The 18,199-nt window shown below is 37.1% G+C and overlaps 1 long non-coding RNA gene across 1 annotated transcript in view; it reads left to right on the top strand.

Moving 5' to 3' along the window:
• Positions 1-9,119: 9,119 nt before the first annotated feature.
• The window catches only part of LOC144294386 (uncharacterized), a 37,283-nt gene continuing 28,203 nt past the window's right edge, over positions 9,120-18,199 (top strand). The window contains exons 1-2 of the long non-coding RNA XR_013361785.1: positions 9,120-9,208; positions 9,315-9,369. This is a non-coding gene — a long non-coding RNA (uncharacterized LOC144294386). The remainder of the gene's footprint in view (positions 9,209-9,314; positions 9,370-18,199) is intronic.

The raw sequence follows: 18,199 nt of genomic DNA on the forward strand, positions 1-18,199 counted from the left end.
AAGGCACTGGTTGTGACCCAAGAGCACTCTGCTCTGAAAATGGTGGCATTTTAACTAGTTAGATGCTTGTTCTGCAGTTATTATTAGTGTATAAATTGCCCTCAAAAGAATCCTTTAACTTATAATAAAGTATGAACAAGCATGGATGTGCCTCAGCATTTGTAGGCAGACTGCTAAATCAAGGCATGATTGCAGCAGGATAAGTGTGACTACGCACACGCAGGCAGACAGGACCTGCCTGCCACTGGTTTTGTGACTACATTTTCATTCATGAGAAGTTATACTTAGAAAAAGAAATTTATAAAAACATGTAGAATGCCTGCTATTTCAGGCTTTTGCAAATGTTTCTTTATATAATGCTCACAAATAATTTATTTTGGAATAAAATACTGAAAACATTTTCTAAACCAACCAAACAATAAATGAAAAAGGTTTTTTGAGTCAAGGGAAAAATCAGGTGTATTTAGGGCTGTTGTATATGCTTGTGCAGATGGTGTAGCACCAAAATGCAACTGGGAGCTGAACTTTAGCCTATTTTCTCCTCTCAGCTGTATGCATGGGTGCAGAAGAGCCTCAGCTCAGCAGAAGTGGCTCAGAGGCCCAAAGTAGTAGCCCTGGATGATATCCTTGCATCAAACTTCTCCCTCTAGCAAGTGTGGAAATTGTGATACATTGAAATGGACAACAAACACTCTGCAGCCTCTCCCCTTAAGATTTTGAGTCTACTCGGCATTCCTTAAATCTGGGTCAGCCTTGTGATTTGTTTTGACAAATAGAACTCAGGGCAAGTGATATTGTGAGTCACAAGGTTAAACCCTAAGAGCCTTGAAGTACTTCATTTTCCCTTCTTAGGACCCAGATGCTTTATAAAGAAGCTTAAGCTATAGTACCCATGTGGTTGAAAGAATGTATGCAGAGAGAGGCTGGCTATAAACCAGCACCAATCTTTGGACATGGCAGTGAGACCATCTGGACCCATTCAGCTCCATTTTGGGCCACCAGATGTCTGTACCCACCATCAGTGTAATCCCAGTGGAGACTAGCAGAGGAACTGCTCAGCTGAGCCCAGACAAATAGTCAACCCACAGAACTGTGAATAAATAAATGTTGTCTTAAGACACTACGTTTTGCAATAGTTTGCCTCCTAGTACCACAAAAACCTGAAACAGATACATAGGGTGAGATTAATCAATTAGGTTTTGTAGATTACCATCCTGCTTACTTATGTACTCTGTTAAGAGTTTTATCTCATGTTAACTCTCTTTTCTGTATAATATTGATGATATCATCATCCACCACAAAGGGTAGAATTAAGTGAGAATACATATGTATCTAGGGCAGTTGGGTGGCTCAGTTGGTTAAGCATCTGCTTTAGATGAGGTCATGATCCCAGGGTCCTGGAATCAAGCCCAACATCTGGCTCCCTGCTCATCAGGGAGTCTGCTTCCTCCTCTCCCTCTCCCTCTGTGTGCTGTCTCATAAACAAACCACACACAAACAAATACATATATAAAGTTTATAATACTTGACATATAGGAACATTAAAGAATTCCAATTATTTTAGACACTGATTTTGAATTTTATCCTGAACATTGAATCATATCTAACATAGCATCTTTACATCAAATATTATTTACAAAGTAATACTAGAAGAGCAAGATGCACCAAAACACAAAGCTGGAGAAGATATGGTTTTATTATTAATATAACTCATAATCATATAGCAAATGCTAAAAACAATGTAATATGGTTTAAAACATCATATCTTATAGTTCTCTATAAAAATGAGCTTTTTAATCCTACTAATACCCACCTTTATGATTCCTCAGCCTATCAGATCATTAGGTTACCTAGTAATAAATCTCCCTAAATTATTGCCTTTCTAAGATTTCATATCCAGAAGCTCCAACTCCTGATCCCATCCTCTTTTATTTCCTCATTTTATTGAATCTCACTTCTCAGTCCCCTGAGTGAGAGGACTTATCTATTGACTTTCCTTTCTTTCCTAGTCTCTGGGCCTCCCCTACCTTGTGTTATATCTTCCTGGACCTGGCCCTAGTACACAGCTTTTCTCTCCTATGTTACTGGTTCTTAGTTGGGAAAGGAGAAAATGTACTCAAACCCAAGTCTATCTGCCTGATGTACAGCAAAGCCAATCACCGAGACATGGGCAGGCCTCAAATCTGCCTCCTAGAAGAAAGAAAGAACAAGTTTTTGATAATCATGGGAGTTGAGATTACATATATTGATGGAAAAGGGCAGAGAAACATGATTATTCATGAGGAAAGATGAAGCATGCACATTGAGCAAACATATATGTAATATACATCCCCTGTTCACTTAGGGTGGAGACTTAACCTCAAAATGAGATGAAATTCAGACTCTAATATCAGGAGGTTATATTAGGCAAGGGAAATGGGTTAGGGCATGCTCTGAAAGCTAATATAACCTGAATGGGGTTTTGGGCTCATTTTCTTGGATATGGAATGTGGGGCCTTGCTTGTTCCTAGGCTGGAACCATTTCCTTGAGTTCAGGCTTCTGAAGAGACAGCAAGTGAGTTTATTAGTGGGATCTGAAAGGGAGAAACAGTTCTCTGAAAGACAAGCTTTAAACTTTTTGCTAGTTTCAACCGTATTAACCCTACCGGGCATGGTTTCAAAAGCTCAGGAACTGGCCCAAGTAAGATAAAATATAAATGGCTGGTCTTAGGCATTGAAGTCTGCAGAATCAGAATTGACAGGAGGCTCCATAACTAACACAACTAAATGGGATGCTAAGATATTGAAAGGAAATACACTGTGTTCCAATCAATTCTCTTGGTAATGGCCCTCTTTAGTGACTGTATAAGAATGGATTCTCTAACAAGTTAAGGATTGTATTCCCAGTGTGCTCTGGACTAAGCATAGTGGGTGCCTAGTAGGTACCAGAGCTGTATCTGGGAAATGGAGAGCCAGCTCCATGTGATTTGGTGAAAGTTGCTTCCTCTCTTTCCACCCCAGTTTCTTCATTAATAGGCCACGGATATGGTAGTCTCCAAAGAAGATCCCTATCAATTCTTTCTCACCATAAACATACATGCTCTCTACCCAATAAGAAACATTCTATCCCCTCTCTCCCCTTCTTTAGAATCTGGGCTGGCCTTGTAACTTCTTTTGACTAGGACCAGATCCATAATTTGAGGATCCCAGTGCAAAATGAAGATGTGGGTTCCCTTGCATAAAAATTACTAAAAATATCAAGATTGCAATAACAGAGCATTAAACTAAGCTCAGAGCCTTTTTCTAAGCAAGGAGCTTTGTATTACTGCAGAGGTAATATACCTTTGACCAATAGAATTATTTGGAAGTGACAGTGTGTTGGCTCTAGGCCTTGCTTCTAAAAGTTTGCATTGACTGTAAAATGGGCTTTTATATGGGGTTAATATATGTACTAAGTGTTATCATATGTACTAGATTTATATAAAAAACATTTTTGTGAATGTTGTATGCATTTAAATTAATTCAACTACCATTTTACTTAATTGCACTTAAACCTGACAGTCAAAAAACAGGGAACATTGGACTGCCTCATAGGAGAGACACTCCCTGGTGCAATACAGCTCACAGGACAAAAACAAACAAACAAACAAACAAACAAAAAAACAGGAAAGGGCTTATGTGTGAGCAACAGACTTTATAATCTTCCATTGAAGTTACTGATAATGAGATAAGAAGAACTAACACAATTCAATCCAAGGTCATGCTCTAGGTTTCTGGAATGTGCTAATTATGCTACTCTGCTAATCATGCCATACTACAAATTATCTGGTGTGAAAGATTTATGGTTTTAGAAATAAATGGAATTTAACAATTTTATTATTATGATTAATTATAGATGAGTCAAAATTGTGTAAAAGGATTTATGGAACCAATTCAGGCTAGTGTTTAAGTGGCTTGGTTCAAAATTACAAACTATCACCCTGGAAAATTTGAGTCAGGCGTCAGAGTGGAGACTTTATTTTAGAAGATTTATGTGAAGATGGACAAATAGGTCAGGAGACAAGTAGAATGTGCTAGTTTAATTATGCAAATTCTCTGTCTTTAAGGTCCTTCAGGTGCAGATTGCTGTACTTGGAACTGAGCAAACTGGACACAGATATGGGATGTAGACAGAATTCCTTCATTTGACCTTTTTATAGACTAGCACAGGGGAATGCTGCCCAAATTATAGTTTAATAAATCCAGGCCAAGAAAAGTGTACTTATAGTATGTCCTCTTGATGATCAAAAAAGGCCATAAAAAGGAATATTTAAGAAAACGTTTAAGAGGATTCCTGGAAGAGAAAACTATTGTCTGGGCTTTAGCAATTCACTGTGGAATTTTGCTGCTGACTTGTCATGACTGGCTTTGGGTGACATTAGGTATTTTGGAGTTTGGATACATGGGAAAACATAATATGATTCTAGGGAGCAGGTGGATGACATCTAGAAAGATATAGGGAAAAGCATATCATTAAAACTAAAAGAAAGGACCCCAGTAGTTCCTGGGGCTCCTAAAAATTACCTTAAACACCCCAAGCAAGATCCAAATTGAAAAGCAACTCTGGAAGAAGTGAAATGCCAAGAAATCCGGACAGAAGTGCTTACTTTTTTCCACCCTTTACCCCGAGAATACGTACTGGACATCTGCCATAAAGATAGAGGTAGGATTGGAACGATAAAGAAGAATGGGACACAGTTCTTGCCTTTGAAGGTCTTGTGGCCTAATGAGCAGAGAGGCAGGGGGTTGTAGATTCTAAATATAGCAGCAGAAGTCATGTGCGGGATGCATGAATAGAGTATGTGGGAATTCAGAGAAGAGGGCGAATGCCTCCCATGGATTTACAGAAAATGTGAAAATGCAGCTCATTGCAGAAATATGAATCAGAGTTTGCCAGATGAGGGAAGAGAACTTAGGCCGTGAGCACAGGGGACAATTATGACAAGTGATGATGAAATCAGCTTTTCATAATCAACAGGAATTTATGTCACCTCTTCTGAAAGTCGAAGTCTCAACTAAAAAGAAAAATCTTCAATGTCCCACTTCTGTTATTTCTTTTATAATTCCTTTTCTTTTCAAATGTGTATGTGGATCTCCTTTCAGACACATATCTTACCTTATTCAGTGTGATGCCTCCTGCTTCCAAAATATACACTCAACTCTCTTTTCTAATACTAGCCATAGAACATCTGATCCTCCCAAAATTCCTAGGAAGGTACAGAAGTTGGAAAGGGATGGACTTTGGGTTGGGGTCATTTACACAAGGGAATAGATAATACTCCTGATATGTTAAAAGCTCAGGAGAAGCAGTAGGATGTCCACTGGCTGCTGCTCTTGTTTCTCCTGCAGAACTCGAGTGAATAAAAAACCACAACAGCATATTCCAAAATATCCAAGTCTTTGGTCTAATTTTCATAACAATGTGGTGTTGTCCTGGGAGGATCTGGAGCAAAGGGGAAAGTATACCTTAGTACTGAGATGTTTGAGTCAGGGTATTGCCCTTAATCATTTCATGGTAGACTAATAAGCCTTTCTGTCCATTAACTGTTACCATTCTCCACAGCTTTTTTTCTGTACAAACCAATGAAAGATTTTTTTGCCCATGAACTAGATTCAAAATGGAAATCCACAGAAAAAGATTGAAAAAGAGAGAAACCCCTCAGCTTAATTTATGCTAAACCGTCACAGAAACCATTGTTCTCAAAGATCACATGACATGGTATTTTCATATTATGCAAGAGGCGGTAATGACTCTGACAATGATGTTATTTGCCAGCATCTGTGGCTGATTTTGTGATACAGCCAACATTTAAATCCCTGTTTATGTTCCCCCAAAGCCCATGCTCTTTAGGAAGATATATGCTCAGAACATCTATGTAGAAAAGGAGAGTAGGAGATATGCTGAGAGGGATGGGGTTCCACACTTCACCCTAGTCCAGAGACAACTCCTTCAAAGATTTTTTGATATTTTTGGAATCTTTATTACTACCCTGATTGTTGCATTTACATGTCCTTTCCTGAATAGTAATGACTATTCTAACATGCTCTATTGTGTCAGAGACAACAAATGTGGGGCAGTTTCCTGAACACTGTAGCCTATGCTAGAGGGAAAGAAATCCTAGACTAGGTGGTGGCAACTAGAATGAAGAAAGCTTCTGAAAAAAAAATTAAAAAAAAAAAAAGAAAGCTTCTGGGCAAATCCTGGTATGAGATACATGCCCCAAAGTCAATGAGTATTATTTTGTTTTAATGATATTATTGTGAACAGAAAAAAAAAAAAAAAAGAAGAAGATGGTTTTGTTTCCTCTGAGTGGAAGAAGGTCTTGCTGGGATAATTGTATTTTAATCTGGGCACCAATTCTTCCATAGTGCATTGTCAAACTGTGGCCAAGCAGGGGATGAAAAGTTTTGATGGTGAAAGTCTGGTAGACCATCAGGCCATTGAATCAATATTAAATAAAAAGAAATGGGGAATGTTCATCCTACACAGAGGAGACAGGGGACTCCCCTGTTTGTCCTGTGGAAAAGAGAACCAACTGATTGTCTGAGATTCATGAGGGTTGAGTGCAGCTGAGGGAGACAGATTTTAGCTAGATACAAGCAGTATTTGCTAACAGAGATATTCATACATTAGAGGTTATGAATTCCTTTCCGTGAAGATGGTAGTCAAAGACTCAGGTGTTGAATGAGGTGGTAGGCATACAATTAGGCTAACAAGTGACCGATGTTTCATTAACCCTTGCTTCTATGGAATTGGAAAGATTTTGGAGTCAAAGGGTCTAGTAGTTTTCTAACCACTTTTGGAGGTCCTTCAGTGGTTGCTTGTGAAGGAATTGGGGAAACAAAGGTGTTTGGACAAAACTCTGGTCTTTCCATCCCTTCTTACCCCAGAGCCAGGTTTTCATATACTTTCATATCCTTTTATGCAAGAATTTAATTAAATAAAATATTTCATAACTTTAAAAATTATAAAAATACTTCTCTATGGCAATTCATAATATTTGGTTTTTGCTATGCCTCCTAGTGCCTAGGAATTCTCACCGTGGTAATGAATTATTCATTTACTAATTCATTTAACAAGTATTTATTGAGCATTTGCTATATTCTAAGTACTCTTTTTAAAGGCAGGACATATAAGTTTGAAAAAAGTGGACAGTATCCTTGCACTCATGAAACATATATGATAACAGGAGGAGTAAAAACAAAGAAGCTTGATGGTTTTAGAGAGTATAAGTGCAACAAAGAAAATGAAACTATTATTTGAAGCCAGCACACATGTATAACTGATATTTAGGTCACTGAGCTCATGGTCAATTAATTTCCCCTTCTAAATAATAAATGACAAAGTTAATTGAGGCCATCTCTAATTAATTATATGATCTTAATGATGATATAATGTCAGAGCCAGAGGAACTTGTGCTGACCCCACTCATTCTTAGATAAAAAGACCCTGGCCCAAAATGGCTCAGAGAATGCTCAAGGTCTCTTGACAAATGGTGGTTGAGCTGAGTTAAATACTTGCCTTCTGATTTTCTACCATTGGAAAATCTGTCTGTCAACATAAGGGGAATTAGGGCAAAGACCCAATGACAACAATAATAGAAAAAAAAAAAAACAAGAAAAATATTTGATTTAGGAATAGCATCAGTAAGCCTTATTGGAATACCCTTGGAATGCATAAACTTTTAGATACTTGGTTTTTAGAAAAAATATGAATATCATAATGGGTCATTCAGTATGCTGAATATATCAGAAACTCCCTGTGATCTCAATTTAATATTACATGCTGATGACTTGATATTTCAAGAATGACATTATAATGGGATTTTCTACCTTATTTTTTCTCTGACCATCCATTTTCAGCATGGTGCCAGGGTACACTTTTCATAGGAGAAATCAGATATCACTTTTCCACTTAAAATCCTCCAAATGTTTTTTAACAAGTTGGTCCAAAACATCTTGCCAGGGTCTAGAAGTTCCTACATGATCTGGCTCCATCAAATTTCCTATTTTTGCTATGCTCCTTCTCATGGCATTCTCCCCACACTGGTCCTCTTGTTGCTTCTGGAACATGATAAGCATGTTCCCACCCCCATGTCTATACATAGTCAAATATTTAATATATTTAGCACTTAATCCAAAACTACCTTTCTTTAGGAGATTTCCACCAATCACAGTATCTGAAGTGGCTAAGAACCCACATACCTTCTTGTATTTTCATAATAGAACTTACCGCCATCTAAAATGAAAGTATTTCTTTGCTTAATATATATTACCTTTATCTCTACTAGAAGATAAGATCCACAAGAGTGAGATATTCTGCTATATCTTTAGCCCCAGAGTAAGTGCCTGACACAAAGGAGTGACTCAATCACACGTGCCAAAGGAATATCAGGCAGCATGAAAAATGGACTCATCAGGGATAGAGTTATCCTGGGTCCCAGATCCCCAACTAGATGTGTGCAGGGAAAATCACACTTGCCATCATGCAGCTTTGAACTGAGTGCTCTATTTTTGCTCACCCTTAATTTGTATTTTCTAAAGGAAGATACTTTACTGGAATATCTGAGCACCGTTGGATACGGAGTATTGCTATGACAAGAATTTGCACCAATGACCTTAAAAATAACTATGCTTTCTGATGTATAGTTCACATTTAGCTGCCTTCACTCCTTTCAAGACCCTGGCAAAATACTTAACTTAAAAGTAAATAAAATGAATAAAAATGCATTATTTTCCTAAAGAAAGTGACTCAATGGACAGCCATCAGGTGTTTAAGACTCCTGAAATTCTCAATAGGACTCCAGAGGTACACTTCATGGAGCACAAAAACTCATGCAATGGAAGCATACTACAAGGTAATGGCCAGCGTCTGAGCTTGCTTCAGTACATTCCTTAAAAAGCACATTTGTAAGTCAATTTCATTTATATGCTACCTCAGAGTTTCCCTGGCTGAATCAATATTTTAATTTTGGCCTTACATCAGTGGCAGTCTCTCAGCATGCTACCTTACTGTCATGGGCATTCATCCCATGTCACATTGTTTAGTAGCTTACTAATTGGGAAATGTCATAATCAGGGTGGTACGAATATGTGGGTGGGGAATAGTGTGTGTGAGGCTGGGGAGAGAGGGGTGGGAAGAGAGGGAGGGAGGAGAAAGGACGGAAACATGAATATATTGTCTTCATTGGTAATGAAATCTATACATCCATTAAAGATTTTCTTGAAGTCTTACATGCTAAATTATAACCTTTGCTATGTACTTGCCTTTGACTATGGACAATACTGTCTTTCAGGGAGCTTAAGTGAGCTGAATGCCAGGGCCAGGAGCAGGGGAGCCTTCATGGACAGGTGAGGAACAGGTTTTTGTTTATCTTAGGCATTGTCTTCTGGGGATATGCCCCTCCTCAGGGGGCCTATCTTATTCAGGTTTGTGGTTCTTGATGTCAACTTATACATCTCTCCCTGGAATCATATTGGTTAAAAAACTAACCCTCATCCCCAGCGTTTGATTGTGCTACTCCCAGACCTGAAATGCTCCCAGGTACCATTATATGTATGGAACCCATTTCCTTCTTTCACAGCTGGGCTGGCTTGTCAAACCCCAAGACTTATGCATTCCCTGGGCAGTACTTCCTATTATTATTACCTCTCCATGGTTCTTAGTCTAAGTGGGCAAGATTAGATGATTCAGACATTAGTGCCTGGATTCAAAAGCTGGCTCACCTATGTAACCCAGTGCCAGCTATTTATTCTTTCTAGAACTCAGTTTGCAAAACTGTAAATGTATTTTATTTTATTTTTATTTTATTTTTTTGTAAATGTATTTTATAATTAGATATTCATTGAGTTAATAAGTGAAATCCACACATGTAAACCTCTTTATATGATGCCTGGTCCATAACAAATGCTCCAAGTAAATTCATCAAACAAAGAAAAGGCTGTGTTTGAATTAACACTTGAATTTGTAAACTTCATTGGATAACCTATAAATATATAAGCCATTACAGGCTGGCACAGATTATTAGGAACAATATAATGGGATACTCAGCATGCTGAGTGCAGGGGGAACTCCCAGTGACCCCAATTTAATCCTCTTCTTGCTGATCGCTCGACATTTCCAAAAATAGCTTTAATTAACCTTACTCTAGTGGTTAACTTTAATGCTGCTCTGCATATCTTTGTAGAGTTTTTGCGGTGTATCACATTAGTCCTAGCCAATGTTGAGAGAGTTCATCATTGTTTAGTAGCTTACTAATTGGGCAATATCTGTATATGTGCATGTATAGATGGAAAACATATGTTTACATATAAAACGCACATGCATGTCATGAGTCATCACTTAGTAAACCCATGTGTAATGTGGATATATTTGACAGAAGCAACAGGACTCTTCTATGAAACTAAACTGGTATTCTCTGATGAGTAGCAAAACTTTCTTAATACAAAATCAAAAGCTGTATATGTTTGGATTTTCCTGGACCTGTCTTTCTCTCTCATTCTGTCTCCTTCTCTTTATGTCTGTCTGCCTCTCTCTCTCTCATACACACACACATACACACTCATGCATACACATATATGCTTTTGGATTTTTTTTGTATCTATATTGAGGTATCATTCTTACATAGACTGAGATATCATTGTAAAAAAAGAACATAGGAAAAAAATAAAGTATAAATTAAACTTCTATTTCTGCAACTTATAAACAGAGGACAATTACACAATAAGACTATTGTATAACAGAAGGAAAATAGATGACTCACAAGGACTTGATAAGTAATTATGTATCAAAAATTATGCTCTGGTCACTGTATTAAATAAATGAGATAAATATGTACAAGTGTGTTTGACAGATTGAAAAGCAATATGTGTATATTACATATTAAAGTTTTTATTATAAGCATGTATGAAGTTATATGGGCAAATAAGTTAGATTTATTTTCTTTTATTATGTATATTTTTTATTGGAGTTTAATTTGCCAACATATACTATAACACTCAGTGCTCATCCCATCAAGTGCCCTCCTCAGTGCCCGTCACCCCATCTCCCTGCCCACCTCCACTTTCATTACCCCTTGTTGTTTCCCAGATTTAGGAGTCTCTCATGTTTTGTCAACCTCTCTGATTTTTCCCACTCATTTTTCTCTCCTTTCCTCTATAATCCCTTTCACTATTTATTTTCTGTAGCAAAAATGAGTACATGACAGATTTAAGTTAGTAACAAAAAGTACAAACAAAAAAGTATGGCTTATTGAACGTGTGTTGTGATCGAGGCATTGTGCAATGTATTTTCATGTGTTGCCTTATATTTCTGAGAGTATGGTCCCAAGAAATAGATTGGGTTTTTATACACATTATTACACTTGAGCTTCTACTTGAACAGTCTGTTGAAGTAAACCTCAGAGTTTCCCTAGGTGGTCTGCCCTAATTATGAAAAAATCCTCCCCTTTTTAAAGCAGAATCCCATCTCTTTGTAACCCAGTTGTCCTAATTCAGAGCAAAAGTAGCTTGTCTGTCTTCCCCACGCGAGCCCTCAATGGTTCCTATGTCATGTGTCCCAGCTGAGAACCTTCATTTCCTGAAGCTGTTCCCCATATGACCTGATTTCTATTCTGGAAAATCTCTTTTTGATGACCTCTCTCTTTTTCTCAATGTCCCACTTAAGGCATCACACCAGAATTAAATGCAACCAAGGGTACTGAGGGCCTATAGATTCATCGTCTATGTGGTTTGGGGTGTTATGTTTCAGATACCTCCTTTCTGCTGTATATGATTATGATCTATTTATACCTATTTATCAATATGTTTATCTATCTGTCTGTCTCTACATGTATATGGTGACCTGAGGTTTAGTTTCCATGTGGCAAAAAGAGAAAGACATCACTTACCCACTTTGTTTCTTCAAATAATATGTAACAATATAATGACTTTCATGGTTGCAGTCCTTCTTTTACTGATTTTAGAGAGTAAGGAATAGAAATCTCTATAGATAGATGACTTGCTTGAAAATTCCTTTTTATTATTATTTCTTTGCCGAAAGAAGAGTGTTACTGTCTTTTTCAAATTCAATTTCACAAACCAATTCAATAAGCAGTTATTTCTCTAGGCCAAAAGGGCTAAAAATATTCCCTAGTTTGTCTCCTCATGAAATCCTTTTGATTTTAATAAACTCAGACAGTAAGAATTAAGAAAAAAAAAGCTATTATGCATTTCATCATCTGAGTTTTGCTCAGTTAACAGTCATTCTTGGATTAAATATCTGCCACCTGATGGCTCTTATGAGAACTGTTAGGTATTACTGGAGCCACTATTGGGTTCAAAATTCATTCATTCATCCATTCATTCATTCACTCATTTAACAAATATACAAAAGTTAACACACTTGAGTGGAATAGATGAATACTTAATTCTTTTGGAATAAAGCATTTCTATAATAAAGTTGGCTATATTTAAGCATCTCCATAGACAGGGAATACAAAGTAATTTTGGCAAGAGATCCTTGCTGTAGGTATCCAGTCATATTAAATGATCAACTTTGGTAGAATTATTTTATATCTCAGTATTTTCGATCATAAAGTTTCATCTGCCTGGATAGTTCTTTGCTGTCTATCACTTTTTCCTGTTGATACCCCCTATGTTTTTAGAAGTTGGGCCTATTTGATCTTTCCCTCATTTGTGCTTTCTCTCTACTGGATATATAATTTTTTTCCTCATAATATTTCTAACGTTTCATTGCAGTAATTTATGAAAATTTTTTACTCTGCTAGACTGTAAGCCTCTTTCAGATGGTATCACATTGTTTGCCTTGCAACTCTGAGACTCTGACTTAGTTTAAGATGATTAGTATGCCCTCAAGAATACTCCATTGAATAACAAAAACCCCAACTAGAGATACATGTGTAAAAATGTTTTTGCTAAACCATACGGGACAAAGGAACTCCCTACATGAAATAGAATTCAGGAGATCCATGGATTAAGATAGGAAAGAATGTATCTTTATTTTCACTATGTTCTAACTGATATTTGTCATTTCTTTAATTTATAAATATAAGTAACAAACCATAATAGTATTACCATTACCTATAACCTTGTCATCAATAGAAATGACAGATACTTCCACATCTTATTGAAGCCATTAAAGATGTGTCAACATATTGTTTATGCTCAACATCATTTGTAATTATGTTATTTATTAGATCTGCCAGTGCATCTTATTATTTAACTCATCAATAAAAAGACTACATTACTTCTTCATCATTTTTTTAAGTATTCTGATAACTATATTTCAATGTAATTATTTTCCTTGGCAATCCTATGTATTTTACCTTATGTATTAAAAAACTTTATTTTGAAAAAGGAGTCAGTAGGCTTAAGTAGACTGAGAAATTTTTCTATTGTACAAAAAATGTTAAGGACGTCTATACATACGATTTCAACGAAAATTTAATGAGAAGGAAAATCATGATGTTAGTGAAACAAAGCTTTAACATCTGTGGTCTCTCTTTTCTATGTTGTTAGGATCTATGCTTTTGGCTTTTTTGAGATGACTTATATTCATATTTATCCATCATCCCCAAAAGAATAGGGATGAGTCTGATCTCAGTCATTAATCCTCAGTGTCATATTGGTTATTCTTTAATGTATAGGAATTCCAATGTTACTCTTACCTGGAGATGAGATGCCTTTCCCTTTTATTATAGAGTGAAATATGCCTGCACTATTTACAATGTATTTTTTTAAAAAAATTCAATGGCTTCAGGGTTATGGAAATATTTTTTATTAAGGCTAAACATGAAAATATGTTTCAAGGATTCAGGATCTGCCCAGTAATATTCAAACTGGGAATTATTATTTTATTTCTAAGAAAAAAGTTTTAAGGATAAAACAACTGTTTTTACTGTTATAGTACAGGAGAGCATTTTGTAGTGATCACTGGGAGCACGCCATTGAAAATGCTTCCTCCAGGTATATACACTGTCTAAATATATGGAATGGAATAGCAATCTAGGAACAAAATGGTACAATAGCATTTTGGAAGAATATATTTCACTCTAAAGACCAAATTAACAAATTCAGATATAAAAACTGATAGCTGGGACACCTGGGTGGCTCAGCGGTTGAGCGTCTGCCTTCCGCTCAGGGCGTGATCCCAGGGTCCTGGGATTGAGTCCCACATCGGGCTCCCTGCATGGAGCCTGCTTCTCCCTCTGCCTGTATCTCTGTCTTTCTCTGTATGTGTCTCTCATGAATAAATAAGGTATTTTTTTAAATAAGGTATTTTAAAGAAAAACCTGGTAGCTTATTCTGACCATCAACTATGATACAGGAGAGTGAAATTTCAACATGGATAAGCATGAGATAAAGGAAATATGTACCACACAGTGAGGCAGGATGGTATCCTTGTATAGGATAGACTGGAGTGTAAAGGATGTAAATGTCCAATAAATCCTAGGAGACATCATAAAGGGAATTTCCGACAGGTCTGAAATTAACACAGAGCATCAGTGGGGTCACAGTTGATGTGAAGGGTTTTGGTGAGATAATGTTATTGAAATGAAATACAACTTTAGAATCTAAATGATGGAAGATAATCAAGAAGAAAAAGAAAGACTAAAATTTTTAGTGATGTTACTTGAATTTCACCAAAACACATCTTTTAAAAAAATATTTTATTTATTTATTTGACAGAGAGAGAAAGAGAGCAAGCATCACAAGCGAGGGGAGTGACAGGCAGAGTCCTGGCGTCATGACCTGAGCTGAAGGGCGATGCTTCACTCCTTAACTACCCCCCAGGTGCCTCACCAAAACATACTTTTTAAAAGAGATGCTTTATTCCCTGTTTGCTCATTCTGGGAAGCAGACTCTTGACTTTAGTGTCCAGTCACTAAAGAACTTGGCTCTTGGAACCCCAGAGCCAAGATTGCCAAATACAATAATAATTTTAACATGAGAATTTATGGAAGGCAGCAATAAGACATGTTAATAGTTGTCTATTTTAGTGATGAACACATAGAGTTTGCTATGCATGCATATATAACAAACTATAGAGGTTTTTATAGTAGGTTAATTCCTTATTCCTTATTACTTACACATAGGTTTTAAATATTAAATATTTTCTTGATAGGCACGATGACTGTGTCATTCTAGACTAGATCTTAATGTAGACTAGGCTTAGTCAAAGTCTAGGATGTAGCTTAGATTAAATCTTACTAGAGGCAGGAGATCAAGCAGTGTCTTCTGGGCAGCAACCACAAAAACTGGGTCATGTTAGATGTGTATACAAGTTCCTTTAGACAGAGCGAGGGTATGAGGATGGTGCCAAAGATCCATGATCTTTGGAGAGTTTTTAAGTTGGCTTCTAGATATGTATTTAATTAGATATCTGCTCCTCAGGCTGAAGCTTTTAAGATAAGCAAATAAGCCTTTTCCCAAAAGACTGGGCATGTTTCAGTTAGCTGCTCCTGTGCTGGGCCCTGGGGTGTAGCCAAGTGAGTCTGCAAAAGCCCTTGAAGAGCCATTTCTCAGTTCTGTGCTCTGTGGGTCTCATGGACACAAGCCTCACTGGCTTTCAAACCTAGACGTTTTGAGGGCCTGTCTCTTAGAAGTAGGTCTTAAAGTTAAGGTGCCAGATGTGGGATTTAAACCCTTCACTCTTCAGAAACTCTGAGTTGTGAGTTCTCTCTTGAGTGTGGGTCACTACATGAAGGGTAGGGCTTATGGTGAGATTATGTATCAGATTTTTCTACCTATTTTTATGTGGGATTTTCTCATTTGCCCTATGTGTAGGAGTCATTCAGCTAGTTTCTAGATCGTTTTCAGAGGAAATTGTCCTGTGTGTATCTGTAAATTCAGTCTCTGTCTGAAGAGGTAAGTTCAGGAGGCTTCTACATTGCCTTCTTGAACTAGAACCTCCTAGCCTGGAACTTCTGAGCACTTTCCTGTCCTGTACATCCATTTTTGTTACAGGATTGCACAATGTGCGGGTTTTCTGTATAGTTTCCCACCTCCCCCCACAGACCCCGAGTTGTTAGCAGTTGGTGAGGACTGAAGTAGAACACAGCTGTACTTCAAACCATAATACTGTGGTATGGACAGTGTAGTTATATTCCCAATGTTGACCATAAACTAGCCTTCAAAGAGAAAGAGCCCTCAAGAGTTAAATGCCTGTGTGAATAGTGATCTCTAAATCTTTCTCCTCAAGGTCTAAATGTCCAATGACAATTTCTTTTTGCTATTCACAGACCATTCCCCACTGACTGCCTTCAAATACAATTGTGGTTTTTTTTTTTGTTTTGTTTTGGTTTTGGTTTGGTTTCGGTTTTGGTTTTGCTTGTTTATGCTTCTAGCCATTCCTCCAGTTCAGGTTCTAGCTGCAGTCAAAATGCAGAGGTGAGCAAGGATTCTAGGATTAAGAGGTGGGAGGTGAGAGAGACAACACCTTGTTTGTGTTGGGGACGAAGAACATGACCCTGGGACATACATTTCAAAGCCCTGCTCCCAAAAGATGTGGAAAAAGAAGTTATACCTAGACTGTATGCTATGGAAGTGTTTGTTGGTCAGCTATGACAGTAGCAGGAAGTGTGTTCTGAAGAGTTGAAAAACAGGGGCCCAAAGTAGAAAGGAGGGAGGCTCAGAGTTGGAAAGGGCAGAGAGAGACTCATCCTTCCCCCAAGAGATGCTAAAAGCTATTGGGTGTGGGCATTTAACACCAGCATCTGCTTCTGCCCCTTTAAAAAATAACTCTGTAAAGGTCTAATTGACATACAGTAAAATATATATATTTAAAATATAGTATTCTAATAAGTTTTGAAATATATGTATACCTGTAAAACCATCAGCCCCCAAAAAGTATCCTCATGATATTTTGTAACCTCTTTCTCCTGACCCTAGCTGCCACCCCCACTGTAGTTCCAGACAATCACTAATCTATTTTCTGTTACTACAGTTAGTTTGCATTTTCTAGAATTTTCTATAAAAGGAATCACATAATATGTTCACTGTTTGGTCTGTTTTTTTTCCACTTGACATAATTATTCTGAGATTCATACAACTTCTTGCATATATCAGTGGTTCATTTTTTAAATTGATGAATACTATTCCATTGCATGTCATATTTTACAATTTGTTTATCCATTCAGTGGTTGATGGATATTTGATTTGTTTCCAGTTCTTATTTGTTACAAATAAGGTTGTTGTGAACATTTGTGTACAAGTCTTTGTGTGGACATATGCTTTCATTCCTCTTGCGTAAATTCCCAGGGCAGTATAAATAATAGAGCTATAGGTTTTATTTTAAAAGAAACTCTCAGATTATTTTCCAAAGTGGTTGCATAAGGACCACTGCATCCTTACTAACACCTGGTATGAGAAGTCTTTAATTTTAACCATTCTACTTGGGGTGTTTGTTTCCTATTGTGGTTTTAATTCCCATTTATCTGATGATTAACGTTGACTAAATTTTGATATTCTTATTTACGATCTGTGTATCTTTGGCAACAAAGTTTCTGTTCAAACTTCTGGTCTAGTTTTATTGGTGTTTAGTTTTACTTTTTTGTTTATTTTCTCGTTATTGATTTTTGAGGATTATTTGTATATTCTGGATACAAATCCTTATAGAAATGTATAATTTTTAATATTTTCTTCCTGTCTGTGGCTTATCTTTTTTATCCTCTCTCCAGATCTCCCTGTGCTCCATTCTACAAACTGTAGCAGACTTGTCAACCTCAGAATCTCAGCTCCAGAAATCCACCATGCTCAGTCTTGAGTTTTCCTCTGTACCATGGCTGGGAAATCCTTTTAAAGCAATAAGCTAGGCAATTGTAGGGTCCATCTCAATTGTTTTCCATTTCTCAGGGGTTACTGCCCTTCTTTGCCTGATGTCCAGTATCTTGAAAATTATTGTATCATATATTTTATCAATGTTTTAGATTTTTCAGGCAGAAGGATAAATCTGGGCCCTGCTATTTCACATTAGCCAAAATCTGAAGCTTGAGTGTGGCGTCTGTTACTTCTGGGATTATGCTGGAGGCAGCCTTTTGGCAACTATCCTTCCTCCCATTATTAACAAATGGGAACCATTTTTAAAAAGAGTCAGTAAAGCCTGTCTATATGGCAGCTGAAACTGAAAAGTGATGCACTTATTGCACTATACAACATAGTTGCCTGTATAACAGAGGATTAC

The sequence above is a fragment of the Canis aureus genome, chromosome 22, assembly GCF_053574225.1.
Source record: "Canis aureus isolate CA01 chromosome 22, VMU_Caureus_v.1.0, whole genome shotgun sequence".
Classification (NCBI taxonomy): Eukaryota; Metazoa; Chordata; class Mammalia; order Carnivora; family Canidae; genus Canis; species Canis aureus.